General features: G+C 33.0%; 1 long non-coding RNA gene across 1 annotated transcript; it reads left to right on the forward strand.

Annotated features, from left to right (window-relative positions):
* Nucleotides 1-10106: 10106 nt before the first annotated feature.
* On the forward strand, nucleotides 10107-18365 carry LOC106027918 (uncharacterized). The gene is made up of 3 exons (XR_010046606.1): nucleotides 10107-10302; nucleotides 10698-10736; nucleotides 17627-18365. It is a non-coding gene; the product is annotated as an uncharacterized LOC106027918 (long non-coding RNA).
* Nucleotides 18366-22794: the final 4429 nt, after the last annotated feature.

Here is a 22794-nt window from a genome sequence, read left to right on the forward strand (position 1 = left end):
CGTGTTTATATTTGTATATAGGAATATTGTTGAACATTGACTTTTGAATATGTAAGAAGCTACATGGCCAAATCTGGTTATTAAATGGAGAAATCTTTTGGTGGAGGTTTTTGAGATCTTCCAATTAGAGAATCATATCATTTGCAAATAAAGATAATATAACTCAATCCTTCCCTAATTTTGTTCAATTTGTTTCTTTCCCGTATCTAATGATTCTAGAAAAATTTTCCAGGACTATAAAGAATAGGTTTGGTGACAGTGGATATCCTTGTATTGTTTGTGATTCTAGTAGAAAGTTTTCACATTTTGACCATTTAGTATGATGTTGACTTGGTTTCTTAAACATGATTTATATCAAATTGATATAAAGACCACTTATTCTAATTTTCTCATGAATGGGCATAGGACTTAGTTAAATGACTTTTTTTCATTTATTGAGGTGATCATATTGTTTTTATCTTTCATTTTTTGAATATAGGATATTATACTTATTGATTTGCATATATTGAACCATATCTGCTTTCCAGAGATGAATTCAACTTGTTCGTGGTGTATAATCTCCTTGATTATTTGCTGCAATCTGTTTACCAGTCTCTTGTTGAGGATTTTAAAATCTATTTGCCTTAGGCAGTTGGGCATGTAGTTCTCTTTGTTTGTTGAGTCCTTTTCTGGCTTTGGTATCAGCATAATGCGTATTGGAAGAATGATTTTGGGGGTATTGCTTCTTTTTCAGTTTTATTAAAGAGTTTGTTAAATAATGGAATTATATCTTCCCTCAATGTTTTCTAGAATTCAGAAATTACCTGGGCTTTTTTTTTTGGGTAAGTTTTAAATTATATTTTTAATTTCATTGACTGAAAATGTGTTGTCTAAAATTTTTATATTTTTTATTCAAATTTTGTAATTCATTTGTGTCTAGAAATCTGTACATTCTTTTGTGGTTTCCACTCTATAAAAGTAATTGTTCTCAAAGTTAGTATTAATGATTTTCTTGATTTCTGAAGCATTCATTGTGGTTTCATCTTTTAGATTCTTAATTGCTTGAATCTGAGTCTTTTCTTTCCTTTTTTGATGTTGGCTAAGTGTAATCTTTCAAAGAAACATCTCTTTAACTCATTTGTTTTTGTATTGTTTTCTTAAGTTTAACTATATGAATTCCTGCTCTAATCTCTATATTTTCCCTCAGTGCAGGAAATCTGGCATCAATTTGTTCTTCTTTTTCTAGAAGTTAGAGGTTCAAAATTAAGTTATCTATTTCAACTCATTTTGTTTTCTTGATTTGATATCGCATTACTGTTAATATTTTTCTTAGGATTGCTTTCATTTTGTCTCAAGATCTTGTATGCTGCATTGGCATCTTTATTTAATTGTAAGTATTTTCTAATTTCTTAATTTTATCTGTGACTCATTGATTTTTCATTAGAGTATTACTTAATTTCTACGTGTTTATGGAGTTTTATTTTTCCCTTTGATTTCCAATTTCATTGCAGTATGTTCCATTAATATGCATGTGATAATTTCAATTATTTATCCATGTTTCATAGTCTAGTATATTGTCTATTTTAGAGAATATCCCTTGTGCTACTGAGAAGAATGTGTATTCTGATATTATGGTGTGGAAAACTGTATGTTTTTCTACTGAGTCCATTTGTTCAAGCCTTCATTGAGTTCTGTTGTTTATTTTTTTTGTCTAGTTGATCTATTTGTAACACTGTAGCATTAAAGCCTTCAATTCTATTTGTATTGGTGCTTTTATTATTTTCATGCCAATTAATATTTCTTTTATAATATTTCTTTTATATTTCTATATTTGGTGCATGTAAGTTTTTAATTGCTATTTCTTCTGCATCTATTTCCTATTTTAACATATGCATTGATTTTCTTTTGATCAGTCTTGGCTTGATGTTCACATTATATGCAAATAGAATAGCTATCCGTGCACTTGTCTTTTGTGTGTGTGTGTGGGGGGAGGAATTCCTGTCACATGGAGTGTTGCTTTCCATCCTTTCACTTTCACTTCATGAATATTTTTGTGTTATATATGTTTCTTTAATGCGACACACTGTTGGGACTTTTCTGCAAGTCCATTTCTTTTGATAAGTGAGTTGAGGCCATTTGCATTGTTATAAAGTATGTATTGACTTGTCTTTGTCAAATATTTTCCTTTTGGTTTTTCCCTGTCTTTCTTCTGTTTGATTTATTCTCCTGTTTTGTGCTTTTTTCTATCAGTAGTCTTGGAATTGTGGGATTTTTTTTTATTTTTCTAGAATATGTCTCATTTTTTGTACGACTGGTTTAGTTGTTATGAAATTTTTCTGCTGTTCACTTTCTTCAGGTTTTGTGTTGAGAAGTCTGTTATGATTCTCATTGGAGTTCCTTTAGTTTCAATGTGTTTAATTGCTCTAAAAGTTTTAATACTATTTTCTTGTGCTGAATTTCCAGAATCTTGGTTATTATATGTCTTGGTGTAATTATTTTTTCTTAACGAGTTGGAGTTCTTCATGCCTCACTTCTCTGTATATCAAAATATTTTTTTCCACATTGGTAAGTGTTCTGCTATTTCTTCTCTGAACATTATTTTTATGTCCTTTTGTCTCACTACTGTATTTTTATTGACACAAGGCATTATTATGTTGTTCTTCTTTGCACTGTCTGGCAGTTTGGGTCAGTTTTTTCATTGCCCCATGCTATTATTAAGAGATCTTTCTTTCATGGTCAATAACCATGGTATTGTCTTCTAATTCTGATAGAATATCATCACTTTCTTCCATTCAGTTTTGCAAACACTCAATGGGATTTTTAATTTCCTAAGTATTGATTTGAATCTGTTTCATGGATTCCATTTCTTTACTATGATGAGCATTTATTATTTCCATTATTTTTATGCTGATTTTTTCAATGTATGTGTACTCTAGATATTTATGTATGTCCTTCATTATAGGCATAATTTGATTTTACCTGTGAGATCATTTCTGCTTTGATATACATATATATAAATTTCTTCCTCCTCTCATTCCAGTGATATCAAGTAGCTGACTTCTGTTTTCCTCTATGTCACTGTGCCCCTGAATATTTCTTGATGGGATGGATATTTCGAATTAAATTTTGCTTCTGTCTCATAATTTTCTATTTTTAAATTGTAATTTGTTTTCTGTGTTTTTTGTACTCTTCTGTTAGGTAACTTCATCAGTGCTATGGAAACTTCCTTAGGTAATGTTTCTTCTTCTGAGATGTCTAGGTATAGCTGGCTATTGGTTTTTGTCTGTTCCAAGATACCACTTTTCCACTGTGTTAAGTATGATATGTTGCTATCCGTTAAGTATGATATGTTGACTCAGCACACTGTCCTTTGATACTTGACTATGGGTTGATACTTGGCCATAGATTATCACATGATCATCAAGCAAGAAGGAAAATTTGATTACAATAGGTATGGCATCTTGGCTATAGCAGTACAATTAGTAATTGTACTACCGTGTCATCCAGCATAACCTAGAAACTGATTATTTGTGGTGACCACTAATTTGATATCACTAACCAGAAGATTTATAAGTAACACCCTCCCACATAGACCAGAAATTTGTATGCAGTATGTTATCTTTTGCTAGGGTGATTTTATTATGTGGGAAAGAATTTAAGAGGGATAAGGGACATAACAGGATGCTATCTGAAAAGAAATATAGAAGCAAGCCTGAAGAACTAAGGGTGATTATCCAAATTTTGGAGAAGAGCACAGGAGCAAAAGAATTAAAAAGAAAGCAGAAGACTTTCAAGGCAAAACAGAAAGACTACAATCACTGTTCACTCACCTGTAAATCTCAGTGAATATCAAAAATTGGTGAGGAAAGAGAGAGGAAGCACAGAGAAAACAAACTAAACAAAAAAGTCAAAACCTAAACATTCCTCTGAAATTTAAAAACTAAGAAAAATAATTATTTTTTCTAAAAGTCCTCTGATGCTTCCAGCTTGGTATTAGATTCCTAGTCAAAGCCAGATTCAATACTGAATTATTCTGCCAAGTCTGCAGTAATATTATTGCTGCTTGCAAGAATGATGTTGGACACACTGCTGACTCCTTTTACAGGGCCTTGTAGTAGAATGAGGGGAGTGCTCTTATAATGGCTAATCAAACTGATTTGCCTGCTGACACCTGGCAGGTGATAATGCTTGTCTCCTTGCACCATAGGTCATAGGACAGGGAGTGTTGGGTGCCCTTGTCATGTTACCACACAAGGGCCCCCTTTTTTTGGACTCCTGGATTGAGGCAGGGGGCAGTGACCTTTTCCTGACACAGACTCAGGTCCTGATTGTAGGCCTTTGAAGCCAGGTCTAATGAGTGGCTTTTGGTATTTACTGGACTGGAATTTCTCTTATTTCGCAGCCATGATCTACCATGTTTGCTGCCTCACTGCTGTTTATCTGTTGTGACTGACAGCTCTTCCCTCTTTCCACTTCAAGTTATTGCACTGAAGCACTGAAGCAACCTCCTTGTGTTATGCTGGAGTAATTTGATCCCTGGAGCACTGTGAGATAAAATAGATGTCCTTCTCTTCAGCTCATAGTCTTTGACACTTTTCATGGTGTACTAACACTCTGGTTCACTCAGCAACTTACGATTATAGGATTCCACTTAGGAAAGTGTCTTGTGTTCTCACTGCTGCCTCTGAGTGCACAGGACTTTCCTTGCCTATGTCAAGTCTCAGTATCCTGATGAGGAACAGTTCTGCTTTTTCTGACACCCCACCTTGCCAGGGCAGATACAATGCTTCTCCAGCCATAATGTGAGGGCTCTTGTCTATAGTGATGAATTATTTCTCTGGGAGTAGGGAATCCTATTTTCTTCTCCTGTTTGAGATTCACTGTGAATCTCGAGTTGTTTATAATACCTTTGACAACTCTCTGTGCTATCGTTTTCAGACACTTGACTCTGGAGAAGTTGAGTAGCAGAGACAACATGCTGTCTTTTTTTCTCTCTCCATGAATTTACAAGTTTTATGAAATGTAGTGCAACAAGACAAGGAACAACTAACAACTGTAGATCATCAGGGATATTAACTAAATCATAACTTATGATGAATTTAATTATAAACAAAATTAAATGTTCAGTATAATGGAATATTATGTCTTTTAGGTAAAAAGGATTCCAACATTAAATAATTTTATATGATGCTGATTGAAATGGTCAGAATGTGAATTCTTTGTTTTTGATTTAAATTTAGTCTACTTCATCTCTACTAGAGGTAAGTTAATTATCAATATAATAGTATACTCCCACTATACCCTAGTCAATTAATATTGCTGTAAAAGTAATAGGATATTGCAATTAGTATTTAACCACATATTTTAAAAAGAGCTAAATTACTGTATAAAATCTACATTTAGAAGCTTTTTAGTAATTTTTTCAAGCAAAAGTGCATGTTGTTACCAAAGACTAGTATTACTGGGTTACTTTTTCTTTACAAAGATTAAAACACAGCTATATGGAATAATTTTTCTGGTTTTGGGCAGAATAGATGCTTCCATCTAATTGATTTAAGCATATTTACCGTATAAATCATCACTCATACTCTCATATCCTAGGAACTGTTCTGTTGCAAGGTTTTATTATTATATTTGTGAATTCATGTAAAAGATAGGTTCTACAGATTTGATATATATTTCATTCAGGAAATGTCTAGCACCACTTGTAAAAACAAGAGTTTAGAATGAAATGTTAAATTAATTTTGCCTAGCATTGCTGTAAAAACAGATTGGAAGCAGCAGATGATTGAACTTGTTATAATAATCCAGAAACAATATTTTTTTCTTTTAAGGACACTTTTTGAAATGCAGTACATAAGAAATTTCACTTATTAGAAGGGCAATTAAAGAAACACAATGGCTGTCCCTAATTTGCACATGATATTCATGAAGCAGAGAGGTTAGATACTGTGTTCAATGCCAATACTTAGTTTAAGATGGAGGCATGATAAGATGCCATAAAACTTTATTTCAGTATCTGCACTTTTAGCCATCATTCCGTATTGTTAAAAGTGAAAATACTGAGTAATTACAGGACACCATAACAGAGAAACAGTAGCAAACAGAGGACTTTGAGAGCAAATAGCACTACACATTGAGGTTAAAAAAAAAATCACTCTAGAATTAACCTGTGTTTTAACATGGGAATATTGTTAGAAACAATATTAGCAATGGTTAGTTGAGTAACAGTTACACACCAGATGCTTTCACAAAGATCTGGAGTTTCAACAGGAGACTTTCAGACTTCTATTAATAGTCTTTAATTGATAATGCTGATACAGTGAAACAAATGCTTACATTAGTGTGGTCACAGGTTTGCAAGACAAACATCATTCTAATCCATTCGTGATGATATGGTTTATGCATGAATGCTTGATATATATTGGTTTCCTAAAATATTTAAATAAAAATATAGTCCAATTTGATTAAAAAGATGTTTATTGATGATTTGTGTAACTCAGACACTAGACTAAAATTTTCATATCACTTAATATCATTATTGTGTGTTAAAGCATAATTTCCAAATAAAAAATATGCAAATCTCAGATTTTGAGTACTACAATTATATATACACTCATGAAACCATGAAAGATAAATTATTATATGTGGCATCAACTCACAAATCATCCTTCTATATCCTTTCTTCCTCACCTAACCTGATCTCCACATGGGCAAACACTTTTTTTATCCTATAATCTTATTCCTGCTCTTGTAAGTAATATTAGTAGATTCATACAATGCAGTTTTGAGTCTGGCATTTTAAACATAGTATCATATTTCTAAGATTCATCACATTGTTGTGCATGTCTATAGATTACTACTTTTAATTGATTAGTGGTATTCTTTTGTATGAAATATACCCACCTCACTTTGTACATTTACATCTCTTTTTGGACATATGCATACAATTATCTTTAATGCACTGTTTTATTGTGCTTTGAACCAAAGATTATTCATGTTTTTGTTTATCTATTTATGTAAATCTTCATAATTACTTCTAAATTGATCATTATTATGTTTTAATTTTCCCTAGAATATTACAATATAATTTATTAATAATATTTTGAATTTATTATAAAATATGCACTAATGAGTATAGTTGAATCAAATAATGATGTAAAATATCTGAAAATGTGGAAGAATAAATCATTCTATTAAACTCTTCTGTATTAAGATGTAGTTTACTTTCTTTGGATACTAGACTGAAAGGCATATTAGAACAAATTGGTGACCATTTTACCCTTTTTAAAGTTGTCTTATGATAAATTTGGCTTTATTTTTCTTTTAGTGCATGATTCTTTCAATTTATAGGCATGTATATGTCTTTGTTACTGTCATAGATTTCAGGGCCAGATATCTGTATCCTTCCAAAATAGCCTCAGGTTGTTACTTAATATTTAAGACATATTTTATCTTTTGAGAGATGGGTAGCACTACTTTGTTCTTCAGCAATCTAATATTACCTTTTCAAGTGTATCATACAAGTGTAGTTTGCAGTTAGTATCTTTTGAACACTAGATTTTATCACTCAGTATAGCATTCTCAAGATTTATGCAAATTATTCTGTCTGTCAGTGGTTTGTCACAGCTGCAGTGGTATTTAATTAAATTAATTTTACCCAGGTTATATATTAATTGATAAAAGGACAATAGGTTGAAACCAATTTCTTGCATTTATACATAAAAGTGGCTATAAGTGTGTCAGAAATATGGAATTATTCCTTAACTGGCCCAAATTTTAAATTCTTTATTTATAAAACTGAAATATTAATCACCCTATGAAATTGCTTGGAGAATCAAATTAAAATGTACTTATGGAGCCTGGGGGTTTAGCTTAGTTGCACAAGCACCTGACTGGCAAATGCACTATGATGAGTTCAATCCTTGGTGCCAAAAAAAAAGTATTTGTGACAGCATCTTTCGTATTCAAAATTTCAATCAATTATTGATGCAAGACTAATAAATTAATATTGCAAAATCAAACTTGAATTTAGTGTTCCTTATTTCCCACTTTTGCAGTTGATTTTTAAGAAATTTCAATTTGTTAACACTATTTATCATTACTTTAAAAAAAAGGAGATTAAGACAAAAGAGGACAGAACAAAGAAGATCAGAACAGAACAATGTACACAACACAGCTCTTCCAATGAGACAACCGGATATTAACAGTAGCTACCATAATATCTCTTTCTTTGAAATAGTTGAGCAGACCTTCACATACAATAGTATCAAATATAACTAAATAGTATAAAACCAATCAAGATAATGAAACTATTACAGAGCATTCAGCATCAAATAACAGAAAATGAACAATGGATACTATATTATCTCATTTTCCATAAAAATTTGTTTATACTACCATACATATTAAAATCCAATAAGATAAAACATGATAGAACCAATAGAAACAGAAGAACAAAAGCATTGTAGGATTTCAAACCAAGATGATATTAAATCAGCAATGGCTGCCATAATGTTTTTGTCAAAATAACTGTTCATAACATCACACAAAATAAAATCAAACAAAACAGAATAAAACCATTCCAACTAATGAATGAAAACATTATGTCTTCAAAGCAATGTAATGGGGAATCATAATTACCATAAAATTTTATGTACTCTTACCATTTCTTACACTTTATTAGTATCCATCCATGTAATATTTGCAGTTTACTCATCCTGTAACATTATTTGATCATGCATAAACTGGCGCATGTATTAGATTGGTTTCTAAGATGTCAGTAGTATGCTACCCAAGGCACAGAATTGCCAAGGAATTTGAAGATGAAATGGATGAATTCAAAATACATTGAAAAGATCAAGTAAAATGATCTGGAAAGATTTGTATAAGGGTGACAGTTTAAAAAGAAATAAAAGAGATTGGGTTTTTGTCTTTCGGTCATAAATGAGATAGACATAAATTCTCCAATTGCCAAATATATGTAAATTTATATTTGCAAAAACACAGATCATTCAATAATTAGTATTTAATATCTTAGAGATGAGTGAAGGATATGCATACATCATGATGTTCAATGACAAGAAGAAAAGGAGGATCACAATTTTTCAGACATAGACAATCAAAATACACAGTATCACATTAAATTAGTGATTCAGATACTTAATGATTTTTAAATTATGCACCACACTTTTACTAATATAGCACACAACAATATTGTACAAGGTATTTTTTAGAAAACTCAAATTTACAAACTTCCTGACTTCAATTTGGTTACCCGTGAGTTTTAAGTCATTTGCTGAGTGCTGAGTGTCTTCAATAGTTCAATCTGCATTGTTAGGAATTTGCAATAAAGTGAGAGCCAGAAAAAAAATATAGCAGAAAAAAAGGAAAAGAAAATAGTCTTTGGAAAACTGAAAGAGACAAAAAATTATAGATAGATGGTAGCTAGCTAGCTAGATAGATAGATAGATAGATACATAGAAGGAGATATGAAGGAGAGTGGCAATGTTTTCTGAACTTTAGAGAGGCCTTTGCAGAGTCCGCTCAACAAAAGTTGCTGAGAAGTCATGGAATGGTTATGACTTCACCAATTCACCACCAATATTCATAGGGCTAAAGATCTTGTAATAAATTACATACAGTTTCTAAACTGTAAATGCCAGACAGATTGAGTAAGCATATACTGTGTTTATCTCAGTTTACCCATGCTGGAAATTCCCTGAGACATCAATGAAGAAGGTGTAGAAACAGATTATTTGAGACATTCACATAGTATATTAGAAAATAAATTTGAAATAGAGCCTAGTTTTTAGATTTTTTTCCTAGCTCATTATAATTTAGACTATGATAACTAAGAAATCTATTGGAACTTTGTGAATTTCAGGGGAGAACAGCAAGTCAACAAGAAGGTAAGATCTCCTGTGAGTTGGCACCATGCACAGGTTGGTTGGGGGAAATCAGACACCTATCCTCTCCTGTGAGTCAGTCCTATTTGCAGAATGCAAGGGTGTAAAAAAAGAAGTCAACATGAATCTAAGACCTTCTGTAAGTTGGCACCGTGTGCAGGCTGACTGGGGGAGGGTTAATTTCCAGCTGTCTCTTGTGAGTAAGTGCCATTTGCAGATTTCAGGAGAGGAGAACCAGAAGTAAACAAGAAGCTGAAACCTCCTATGAGTGGGCACCATGTGTGGACTGACTGGGGGAGAACCAGATACCAACCCATTCCAGTGCGTGAGCAGGGAGGCAAGAGCCAAAGTTTGCTTCCCCCCATAAGCAACCAGATGATCTGGAGAAACACCGGCTGTGATGATAGCTAATGAGGTAAAGTATAGTTCAATGCTTGCAGTGTTTATTATTTCACTGACTTTACAGGCCTAATTCCAGTGGTCTGAACTTCTTTTAGAGGGTAACAATATGCAATGTAGCATATGGAGGTATCTCCTTCTAAAGGGGTGACCATTGTTAATTCCCTATTATCCTGTTTCAGAATCCTATATCATTGTCATTATTTTGTTCAGTTGGGTTTTGTCCAGTTTTATCTTGGTACATTTTGTTGTATCAGATGGCATGGGCAGCTAGTTTGAAGATAACAAGATATTATGATAGCCAACTTAGATTTGCTATTATCTTGTTTTAAAGTCATGTATTGCATTCATTGTTATGTTGTTACTTGATCTACTCTGTTACTGTTTTGTTTGATTTTACTACATCTGAAGGTATGCGCAGCTACTTTGAAGATGGCAAGAGGCATTATGGTAAGCATTGTTGCTTTCCTATTATCTTATTTTGAAATCCTTTGCAAGTTTATGTTTTGTTTTGATTGGTTTTATTATTTTTCTTGGTTTTATTTTGTCTAAAATAAAATTTTTTTAAAATTTTATTTAAGAGGAAAAAGAGAAAAACACAAAACAAAACAAAGCGGTGTAAGGGTACACGTAATACAGAACTACAAAAAAAAACATAACAGTAAGAAATCACCTGTTAATAGATTACATACTATCATCTTGAAAATAGTTGCTCAAATCACAGTATCAAAGAATACAAGGTGGACATTCAAACAGGGAGACTGCAAACAGCTGTGTTCAATGATCCAAAAACATTGATATAGTCAGCTATTGCGGGGAAAAAGGAACTCTCCTGAACTGCTGGTGGGAGAGTGTAGACTGGTACAGCCTTTGTGGAGATCTGTCTGGAGATTTCACTAAGGAAAAATCCAAAATGTGTAAATTTTGTTCTAAAATAAAATTTAAAAAATAGAAATCTACTTCGGAAAGTTTCTAAACAATATCAAGCAAAAAGAGAACATATTTTGATAATTCCATAATGAAAAAGAGGTATATCAGTGCTAGAGTTTCACTTAGAGTGGCAATTAAAACAGCCTGAAAGAAACCATTGAGCCAGCATAATTGAGAACTGGTGGTGTCTTACAAAATTGGAATCACATTTTGATTCAATTTTATACTTCCAGAAGTAACCATATAACCTGGAATTTATTATGTGTTTAATAAATTCTTTGTTAAAATAAATTGCATATTTCCTATTTGTAGAAAGTATTACATTTTCGTCAACTATTTAAATCAATTTGAAATCTTGGATTATAATTCAATAGAAATCATATAAAAGCTCTGGGATATAATGTAAAATATTCATGTAAATTCACATATCAATATATAAGATTATACAAATATAACATATGAAAAAATCATGATTATCATAACATGGGACAAAGTTTACCACTTAAACAGTACCATCAATCTATGCTGAATAATGTGTCATTTTCAAATTAAACATAATTAGAATGTGTTTAAATCTGTCACATCCAAAATGAATGTGCATATTTTTGAATCACCAACACATATATTCTTTGTTGCCTATCATCTCTTAAATTGTCCTTCAGATGCATAGGTTTTATCTAAAAACAGAAGGCTTAAAATATCTTGAAATGGATAGAAAATCTATTTGCAACAATTAACCAGTAGTTAAAATTTAATATGCTCTTACCATGTCAGAGGCCAAAGTAACACATAGAGGCATTTTGAAATCTCACATGTCATGCTCAGCAGGTAATTCTATTAAGGTCTGTAATTTTAAGCTTTATGTGTTTTAAGAAGTACTTTCTCAAACAATTTCTTGAGGACAACACTAAAAAATGACTGAATACGCACAAGGTGACATCCAGTTAGCATTTCTTTCCTTCATAGAGATTCTGACAATACCTCTTCCCAGTGGATTATTTGTTTGGAGAGTGTAGGCGGCCTGGTGACTCTATAAAAGTATAGGTTTGCTTGTTTAGCACTGGATTCTAGCCTATAAGAGAAAAAAATAGGCTGTCAATTGGAAAATTCTTTGCTTACTATTTTTGTAATATAGAATTTACTGAACTTTAATCATTTGCACAAAAGTGGTTCATTAAATAGGAGTTATAAGAAAACTGGAATTATTTCTTAGATACCTATAACTATGAAGGAAATCTAAAATAATGTTAAGTAAAAATTAGGCAAATATTGCTTCTACACAAGCCATAATAATCTCATTTATATGAAAAACAACTATAACCTCAAAATTCAAATACAAGTTATTTTGTTTCATAGGTGTGTTATGTATGTGATATTGAAAACAAGAGCTACATCTACTGACTAAAAGATCTCTCATTTCATACATTAAAGAGGAAATACTCATGTCTTTGGGAATATCCATTGACAAGGGATGCTTTAATAAAAATGATAAGAAACTCCATATCTATCATGTAACTAATTAATAAAACAATGCTTCCCTACTGTTTAAAACTATTTTTAAAAAAGAAAAACTATTGAATAGTTGTGATACAAAAATAGTTGTGATAAAGGCTATGTCACACAGTCAACAAAGGATCTCACTACTTAGAGGCACATGGGAAAAATGAGGAAGAAGTTTAGAATGCAGAGCTTAAAGTGGGTAGACAAACATGGCCAGATTTCAAATTTCATTGCTACAATTCACTAGCTGCAGGAATTTTAAGATTCAGTGTCTAGATTTATTGACCTATAAAATGGAGAATTTATTAGAATGTCTTAGAATATATTTTATAGATATTTAGTGAGATGATGTGTGCAACGTGCTTAATGCAGCTAGACTCTGTTAATGATACATATAAGTAAAACTATTACTAGGTACCTAAATGCCTCCCAATTTGTTGGGCATTTTGCATTCCTTATATATTTTCATACTCACAAGTACATTACCAGGAAAATATTATGACATTTTTTCAGTTAGGTTGTATAATTTTTATTGGCTCCCTGACATTATATTAGAGTCTGTGCAAACAGTAACCTTGAGACAAGTAAATTTCCACGTGGAACACAAATGAGTTTCTTACCTAAGAATAATTTTCCTATTACAATAAAGTAGATAATTTTAAATTTCCTTATAATATAAGGAATCTAACATAAACTATGGAATGACTCTAAATTTCATGAAATATATTTTAAATCAATAGTAAGTACTATAGTAAAATTATTTTACCAAATATGATTACTAGCGTATGATTATTAAATCTATTCATGGTATCTATTGTAAAATAACACAACACTCCATATAGAATTTCATATATTAAATGAAATTCTTTTTAATTATTGTTATTTGCCCTGTCAATAAAAAGTTTTCTTAAACACTTGTTTCACTTTGAACTGGTTTTGAACATATTTTTTTCTATTCACGTTTTTCTATTTTTATTATTTTTGTTGTTGCTTTTTGGTTTTACTTTTTCCATAAATAAATGGATCGTGTTTTTTTCCTAAGCTACATTATTTGAGTGTTGAGTGAGACATTCTGAAGTACAGATTTTGACTGTTGCATTTGTTAACTAATTGAAATTTTATCCGAGATTTTACTGCATTGTGATACTCATTTTGCATTTATGGTAAATTTAGCATAGGGTGAAGTTTTAAGAGAAACTTTATTTCAAACAAACCATAAGATTTTTATAGCTGTATATTTGCACTTGCATTGAAAGAAATAGAAAATGTCTTTATTCAATTCTGAGCAAGCCATATATTTCACTAAAGGAAATTTTCATCTGTCTCAATATTACTTACTTTAGTCATAAAGGAGGAAAAGTTTTATACAATTATAAAATATAGCATAATTTTGAAACACAGATATTCCAAATTAAAGAGTTCCATTTAGAAAAAACACACTGAAACATATTTTTAAAGGATATTATAACAGAGAGTTTACTTAACAAAAAATTCCTTCAAAATATGTATATGTTCCCCTGTTACGAAAGATGAATGCTTTAAAATTGATACACTTCACAATATATCTAAAGACAAGAAAAGAAAATTGCTAGCACTTAAGAATGCTTGCTTCCAGAAATAAAGTCTTAGTAATGCAATAAGCTTCCTTTTACCAGTGCATTTCACCTTGAACCTAATTAGCATTTAAAAACATTAGCCAATGATGGCAAAGGCTTATAATTCTAGCATTCACTCAGGAGGCTGAAGCAGGAGGATTGTTGCAAGATTGAGACCAGCCTGGCCTACAAAGTGGGCTCAAAATCAGCCTGAACTGCATAGCGAGACTCTGTCTCAAAAAGACAAATATGTATAAATGTAAAAATCACAAAGTAGCACCATTATCAATGTACTAAAACTGTCCTGTAAATAACTATATGAGTATTAGGCAATATGATTTTGTACTTGTGATCACTGAAGAGACCTTGTGACCCTAATGGCCAATCTTGTAATAACATTCCACTATTAGCTAAACTTGTAATAACATTCCACTATTAGTCAGTTCTTTATATTAAACCATTATCATCCACTCAGACTGCATATGTATACTGTTTGAGGGAGGAAAACACTAAATCATTAAATGTAAACTTCAAATGTTAGATTTAAGGAAATGAGACTTCTCGTCTTTTAACTGATCTAATATTTACATAAAACATACCACTTAAAATTCAGTATTGTTTAGTGCATCTATACTCTTGTACAATCATCATCAAATAAATTCATCCAAATATACATCAAAATATTTTTAACCACCCAAAATAAAATTCCACACCCATTAAATGGATATTTCCCATTATACCTTTTTTCAGCCCTTGGAAATCACAAATCTTTATTTTATCTTTAACAATTTCAACATTCAGGATGTTTCATATATATCAAGTCATATATTCTGCAAATTTTTTTTCTGTCTTAATATAAATATTTTCCAGGATATAACAGTACTTCATTTCTTTTAATGACTAAATATTGTATACATTTTCTGTTCATGCTACAATTTATTTATTTTTTCAAACATTATGGACATTTAAATTATTTCCAGTTTTTATCAATTATGATTAATGCTACTGGTTTACAAGTATTTTTAAATATTAATGTTTAATTTTTTGAGAATATATATATATATATATATATATATATATATAATTATTAGGTCAATTAAAACCTAATGATTCAATGTTTATTTTTTAAAAACTCATATAACTAAAATCTACTTTTTTTCAAATTCTATGTTTAAACTTTAAATGAGCTGTCAAACTTTCCAATAGAAACTGAAAATTTTTATGTTACCATTAACAATGAACAAGGGTTACCATTTCTCCATATTCTTTTAAAGACTCGTCATTTTTGTATTTTAGCTGAGTTTTGCTTTATTCTGTTGATAGTCACTGTAATATTTTCATTATGGGACAGTAATATTATATCTTGCTGCTGGATGGCTCTTAATTCAATTGTCTTAAGTTATATAAATAATTTATGTATGCTCTTTTGTTAATATAACATGCTAAATCAAAAGTCATCATTAATTCTATTTTTTTGTACCAGGGATAGAACTCATGACCTTGTTCTTGCCAAGCAGAGGCTTATATCACTAAGCTAAACACTAACCCAGTCATTATTATTTCAAGGGTAGATTATTATTGTTTTTATTTGGAAACTATTTCTAGTGAAATTATTGTCTTAAATTATTTTCCATATAATTCTTTTTTGGTGTATAAAAATACAACTATTATTTTGTATATATTCTAAAATCAGAAGTTGTTAAAATCATTATTAGATCTAATAGGTTTTTTTGTTTGTTTGTTTGTACATGCTGTGGGATTCTCTCTCTAAAGGGTCATATTATCTATGTCAGTTATTTGTTGATAGGAACACAGAAAAGCAAATTGAACCAAAATGTATGACCTTCTCTGCTTACCCTATTTCACATCTCATAAAGGTTTTTGAAGCTATAGTAAATAATATTACTTCATTTCTTTTTGTGGCTGAACATTTTCTGTTTTATGTATATGCTACTATTGATCTATTTATTCACTATTCATACCTGAGTTTTTTTTTTTTCTAACTTTTCTATGTTGTGAATAATTGTCTATGAACATTTGGGTGTAGGTATTTTTTCAGCATCAAAATTCAAATTTTTTAGTACATATCTAGATATGGAGTTGATTCATTGACATTTCTTATTATTCTCTTTGTTGAAAAATATCTGCAATATTTTATAGGTAGTAATTCTTCCATAAGGTGCTATGTTGGAATAGAGGAAGGAGAACATGGTTGCAGAAATAAAATGGAAGATTTCCAAGAAACACAGAGAACATCCTTAAATTTTGTTACATGAATTTTTTTATATTTTAATGTAAAACTTATTGTGCTTTACATTAATTGATGCTTCTACTCACTCAGGCCATGCAGAAAATATGAGTATTAGGCAATATGATTTTAAGGCAGTTTCTAAAATATGTCTGTATTTTGAGGAATTCTGTAGTAGTGTTTTAAAATCAGTCTATCTAGCATAATATGGTATAAATTTAAGTATTTTCATTATGAATTTTAAGGACAGAAATAAAAAATTTAAATCTTGAAATTCATAGGTATCATTTATATGTATTCACACATATCTGAATAACAATCTAAGTGTAGATCACTGTAATCCACTACTCAGCTTCAGTCACATCAAAGATCAATAGACCAAATTATGACTTAATATCAGGTCCTGACCTAGCTCCTCGATCTCCCAAATGCATGTACGATGAAGTATTAAACAAAATCAGACAAGTGGTATGATTTTAGGGCTCCAGGAAAACTAAAACACTTTAGCTGATCTATAGACTCTAAAGGTTAAAACAAAAAATCTCTCTGGACTGTCCATATTTATTAGGTTCAAAACAAAGGGTAGGGAAACTGAGGAAAGCATGGGCAATGAGCAAGACCTTGGGAGCCATTTCAAAGACCTCTCCAAGTAGCAAATTATGCCAATTGAGGAGAACCATCTTATTTCTATGATGACATTTATGGTAGGAATATGACAGCCGAAGTAAGATCCCATCAGCTGCAGTATCTATTAACTTAACTAGTGTTGGATCCATGATGTTCTCAGCTGTGGCCTTATCTTGCCCTTTGAGGTATCTCTGGCCTCACAAGACACTACCAGCCTCAGCCAAGACCAGAGATTCATAGACGTTCATTTTGAATTCACTCCCATAGCCAGGCAAAGGGCGTAGGCCTAGCACAGACTCACAGATAAACGTAGAAAGCCAATTAGTTGATTTTAAATTCTGCTCAGAGCTGCTTTGTAGTCCTCTCCAAGAACTCAATTCTTTCCTGTCACTGTATTTTAATGTTTTCCTTTTAACAATTTTCTTTTTTTTATTTTAAAGAGTAAGAAGCAGGCAATTCAAGAAGCAAACAAACAAGAAACAACTAAAGCAAAATGATCACCAAAACAACTAAAAACAATGATGATACAAGATTTCAAAACAAGTTGATAGAAATTTAACAGTGGTGGTTATACTGCATATTTTTATCATCAAATAATTGCTGTGGCTACTGACTTAACACATCAAGTAACTGCCTGAGCTGGAAAAGTAACTTTCATTTGGATACATTTCTTTCACTCTTTATAAATCCCTGTGAGGTGGTCAATAGACTGATTATCAGTTTGAATGTCAATGCCAAGCTGAGTTGAGTAAGCTTGAATCTGGTCATGGAAGACCCACTTCAGGGAAAATTTTTGTCAGAATGATATAAAAACAAAAATGGGAGAGAAAGTTTTCAGCCGATGTTTCCTGGAGGAGCTTAGTTGTGACTCCTTTACTCCCAAAGTATTTTGTGTTTGTCTTCGAAAGAGCATTGGGTGTTTTCTTTCTTCACGGGAACTTCAGTTCTCATCTTCATCTTGGAGGCCCTGTCTCAGCTTCCAGTTTAGATCCCTCAGCATCCTGACATGTGTCCCTCAACCTTTTATTCCAGACACTGAGGGAGAAAGTCTCAAATTTTGGGACTCAGTTCTCTTCCTTCTCGGATCTCAGCAGTTTCTGCCCTTGGCTGGTCACATCCAGCACTTCTTGCCTTCTCTTTGATGTATTAATAAAGCACTTTCACAACTTCCTAACCTGATGGGCACACTTTCTTCTTCTTCTCCATTTCCCACCCATAAGGGACTTCACTCTCTAATCTACAGTGCCTTCTCCTTCCTTGCCTCTGGTTTGTCTCCCTTGACGACTAAGGTTGACAAGATGGCCAAAGTTGTAAATCTGTCACCTTTAAGTAATTGTCTTTCTTTAACTCACACTTTCCCACTACAAACTCTATAAAAAGTTTTATAACTCTGTTCCGCACCTTCACATATTTCAAGTATGAATTCCACTGAGCCTAGCTAACCAATAAAGGATCTGGCTTTCTCAACTTTTGTATTGCCGGAAGATTTCTGAGATCCTGTTTCCCATAACTGTGTTTCAGCTCCCGATACTGGCCTTTGGAACTTTATGGCAAAGATCCTTTTGTCTCCCACTGTGGATTCATCAGCCTACAGATTCAGAATTTCACAGAACATTGCTGTGGGTTCCCAGCCCTCATCTGGATGCTTCAGTTCTCTAGTGCACACGCAAATATTTTGCAGTCTTTTGCATCTCACTGTAGTAAGCATTGGCTAAAACATTCTAATATAATAAAAGCCCTGAAATTTCTATTGTCAAAGTACAGCTCACAACTCTATTCATCTCTTTCAACACCACCACCCTATAAGTACATTAGCCTATTTTTCCTGATAAATGTTAAGTATTTGCGGCTATTTGTCAGTCCCAATCCAGCCAAATGGATTATCCACGTATCAGTAAGTGTAATATTATGAGATTGTAACTCAGTTAATTTTCCATCCTGTTTAAATTTTCCAATTTATTTTTCCTTTGTATTTCAAATATTATACACAAACTCTTTATAATGAAGTATAACACTCTATGTTTTCTGGCATTTTAATGATTTTTCATAAGCTTCCAGACTCCTTCCATTTCTCTATATTTAGAGCATGTTCTTTTCCTGTTCTTTTAAAGTTATAAACCATGCCAGTAACCGTTCAGCCCATTCACTATCTCAGCATCATGCAGCCTTTCAAAATTGACCTTTCTTGACATTTTTATCTAAAGTGATCTATTTTCTTCCCCTTCTGTTTACTTTTTTTAAAAAATGACATAATGCCAAGGAGATCCCTACCTTGTTGTGCAGCCAAGCAAATCTGCCTGGAGCCTAGTAGGCACCTACCCAGTATTGTAGAACACTTTTGGACCTCTGGATCATCACTCTGGTCCAGGATGGGCCCTATCCAGCAACTTATAAGTAGCAAAGAATCCCTGTGTATGAGATAAAGCCTGCAACAGAAATCCCTACCTAGTTGTATAGCCATGGGACTCCACCGAGAACCTGATAGGCCCCTGCTCAGCATTTTGGAACACTAAAAGACCACAAGGTCATCATTCTGGTCCTGACTAAGCCCCACTAAGTGACTTCCCAGTAGCAAGGATTCACCACGTGTGAGCTGAAACCTGCCACAGTGATCCTACCAAGCTGTGCAGCTGAGAGACTGCCAGGAACCTAGTAGACCCCACCCAGCATCCCTAAACACTGCATGACCTCTAGATCATCACTCCAGTCCTGGATAGGACCTTCCCAGTGACTTCTAGGTAACAGGGAGCCACCGTAAGTGAGCTAAAGCCTACCATAGAGATACCTACAAGCTGTGCAGCCACAGGACTCTGCATAGAACCTGGTAGGCCCCCGTCCAAAATCCATGAACATGTGAGACATTTAGGTCATCACTTTGGTCTTGGTTTGGCCCTGCCAAGCATCCTCTAGATAGCTACAAGCTATCACTTATGAGCTGAAGCCTGCCACAGTGATCTCTATCTAGCTGTGCAGTAGCAGATCTTTGCTTCAAACCTGGTGGAGCCATAGCCAGAGATCCCAAGAAGCAGGGGAGCTTTGGTGTGCCATGTGGCATGAGCTGAATGCCTGCCCAGTGTACTCTATATACTCTTCAGCCTTTTTCAACACTTAGAACCTGGTAGGGCCCTGCCCAGTGACCTCAAGTAGTTGGGGTACTTTGGTGAACCATGTGTGGAGTGCTGAAGATCCATCCAGTGTGCATCTTCAATCTGGGGAGTCTCTACGTGCCATTAGGGAACTGGAAAATACAGGGAAATAGACAAAATGAAAAAGCAAAATACAACCTCAAACCTCCAGCCCAAACCAAACAAGCATAGGAGATATGGACATAGAAGGAAATATAAGCCATACACCTGAAAGTTTTGAAATGATAGCAACTGAAGTAAAGAAACAACTCCATGAAGCTTATAAAGCAACTCAGATCAGAAACAACCTTCCAGGTAAAAGAAGAATTAATAAACATAGTAAAAGAAATGCTGAACACATCTTTAGGAGACCTAGTTTAAAAAAGCAAGGAGCACTGCAAAACGATGGAAGCCTTAAATAAACAACATAAGAAAACAATAGAATACATGAAACAGATTGAAGGAGACATCCTGGAAAACAAAAATACCATCAAAAGCCACCCAAATCACATGAATGAATGTGAAGATGGACTTTCAAATACTGAAGACAAGATTGCAGCTACTGAACAAGAAAGATCTTTTAAAAATAACAACAAATCAGGAAATAACAATTCAAAAGTTGAAAGATGATGTGAAGTAAAACAATATAACATTAATAGTTGCAAATGAAAAATATATTGTTGAGGATATTTGTCTTTATTTTATTGAATTTAATTAATCCAAAGTTCATCTTTTTGGATGCATTTTGGTTTTGAAATCAGGATAATGATGCTTCATGGAATGCATCTGAGAGTTCCACTTGCCTTTCAATTTTATCAGTTTTAGGAAATTTGGCATTGGATTGTTCCTGAAGTTCCTATAAAATTAGTAGTTAGTTCATCAGAATCTGGGATTTTTGTACTTATTAGACTTTATTACTGGTTCAATTTCACTGTCCATTATTGGGTTGTTCAGAGAATTTTATTTTCTTGGTTGTGTTTTAATAGTTTATCCAGAAATCTATTATTTTTCTGAATTAGCTAGTTTATGGGATTACAATTTTCAAAGTAGTTGCAGGATTTTGTGCTGTTTTGTTGTTCTGTCTTTTTCATTTCTAATTGTATGGATTGGTGTTTTGTTTTTTAAATAAGATTTGCTAAATATTTTCTATTTTGTTTATTCATTCTAAGAACCAACTTTTTTTGTCTCAATTTCACTACTTTCTGCTCCAATTTTTATAGTTTCATTCCTTGTACTACCATTGGATTTGGATTTTCCTATTATCTTCTGGTGTGCCATTATGTCATTTATTTTCTTTCTTTTTTTTTTTTTTTCATTTTTTCCTGGTGGTGGTGTTCACAGCAATAAAACTGACTCTTAACACTGTTTTTATTTGCTTACAAAAGTTATGGTGGTTTTTACTGTCATTATCAATTGATTCTAGAAACTAAGATATTTCCTCAATTTTTGGTGACCTATTGATCATACAAGTATATATTATTTTACGTTCATGCTTTGTGTATTTTCTGTTTTTGCTTTTGCCATTGATTTTTCGTTTCATTGCAAAATAATCTGATAATAGTTATAGGATAATTTTGATTATTTAGTATTGATTTAAATATGCATTAATGGCCTATAAGTGGTTTATTTTGGGAAAGGTTTCATAGCCTGCTAAAATGGTTGCAAATTTGTTATTGCGTGAAACACAATGTAGATACATTATACATTAACTCATTGAGGATGGTGCCATCTAACACATAAGGAATGAATATCAAAGAATGGAAAACAATACTTCATGCAACAGGATCTCTCCACCCAAAAAAGGCAGAGTTAACTGTACTGTTTGCAAACAAGGTTAACTTCATACCAAGACTGAGTTGGCTCTAACTAATGTCACTGGGCCTGCCCCTTGGCCTTGCATGCCTGAGTCACCTCAGATTGCTGCTGTGAGCTGGCCCGTGGCCCAGAACACCAGGGATGCCCTGGGTAGGACTGAGCCTTCTTCGACTTCCACCACTGGCCCGTCACTTAGGGAAGCAACCTGCCTACTGGACCTAGTACTGCAGTTCATCTTTGGATCTAACCCCTTCTCCCAGAATCTCGGACTACAGTGAATTACTGTGCTGGCTGGATGGGAGACTCAGGAATCTCTCACCCAAACAGAAGACCTCAGCAGGCTCCAATCAGTGTGGTGAGTTTGCCCCTAAAATAGAGATCTGCAATGGGTAAATAGGAGCAGAAGGGAAACTCCCTCCAACTGTAAGACTTTGATGAACCTGGAAAGAGAGTGGGTAATTCACCCTTCACACAGAGAACTTCAGACATGTTGAGGAGTGTGCCAGTAACCACCCCCAACTTGGAGAAAATTAAAAGAGCTTATGAGACCCTTACTGACACTGTAGCACCTCAGCTGACAAAAACACTGTAACAGGGAGATCTGGGGATCTGAAAGAACCTGAATACACAACAAAAGCAGGAACTAAAAGTTGACCTACATCAGTACT

Source organism: Cavia porcellus, unplaced genomic scaffold (genome assembly GCF_034190915.1).
Source record: "Cavia porcellus strain 051 isolate PalLab524CR breed Dunkin Hartley unplaced genomic scaffold, mCavPor4.1 scaffold_3, whole genome shotgun sequence".
In the NCBI taxonomy this organism is placed as follows: Eukaryota; Metazoa; Chordata; class Mammalia; order Rodentia; family Caviidae; genus Cavia; species Cavia porcellus.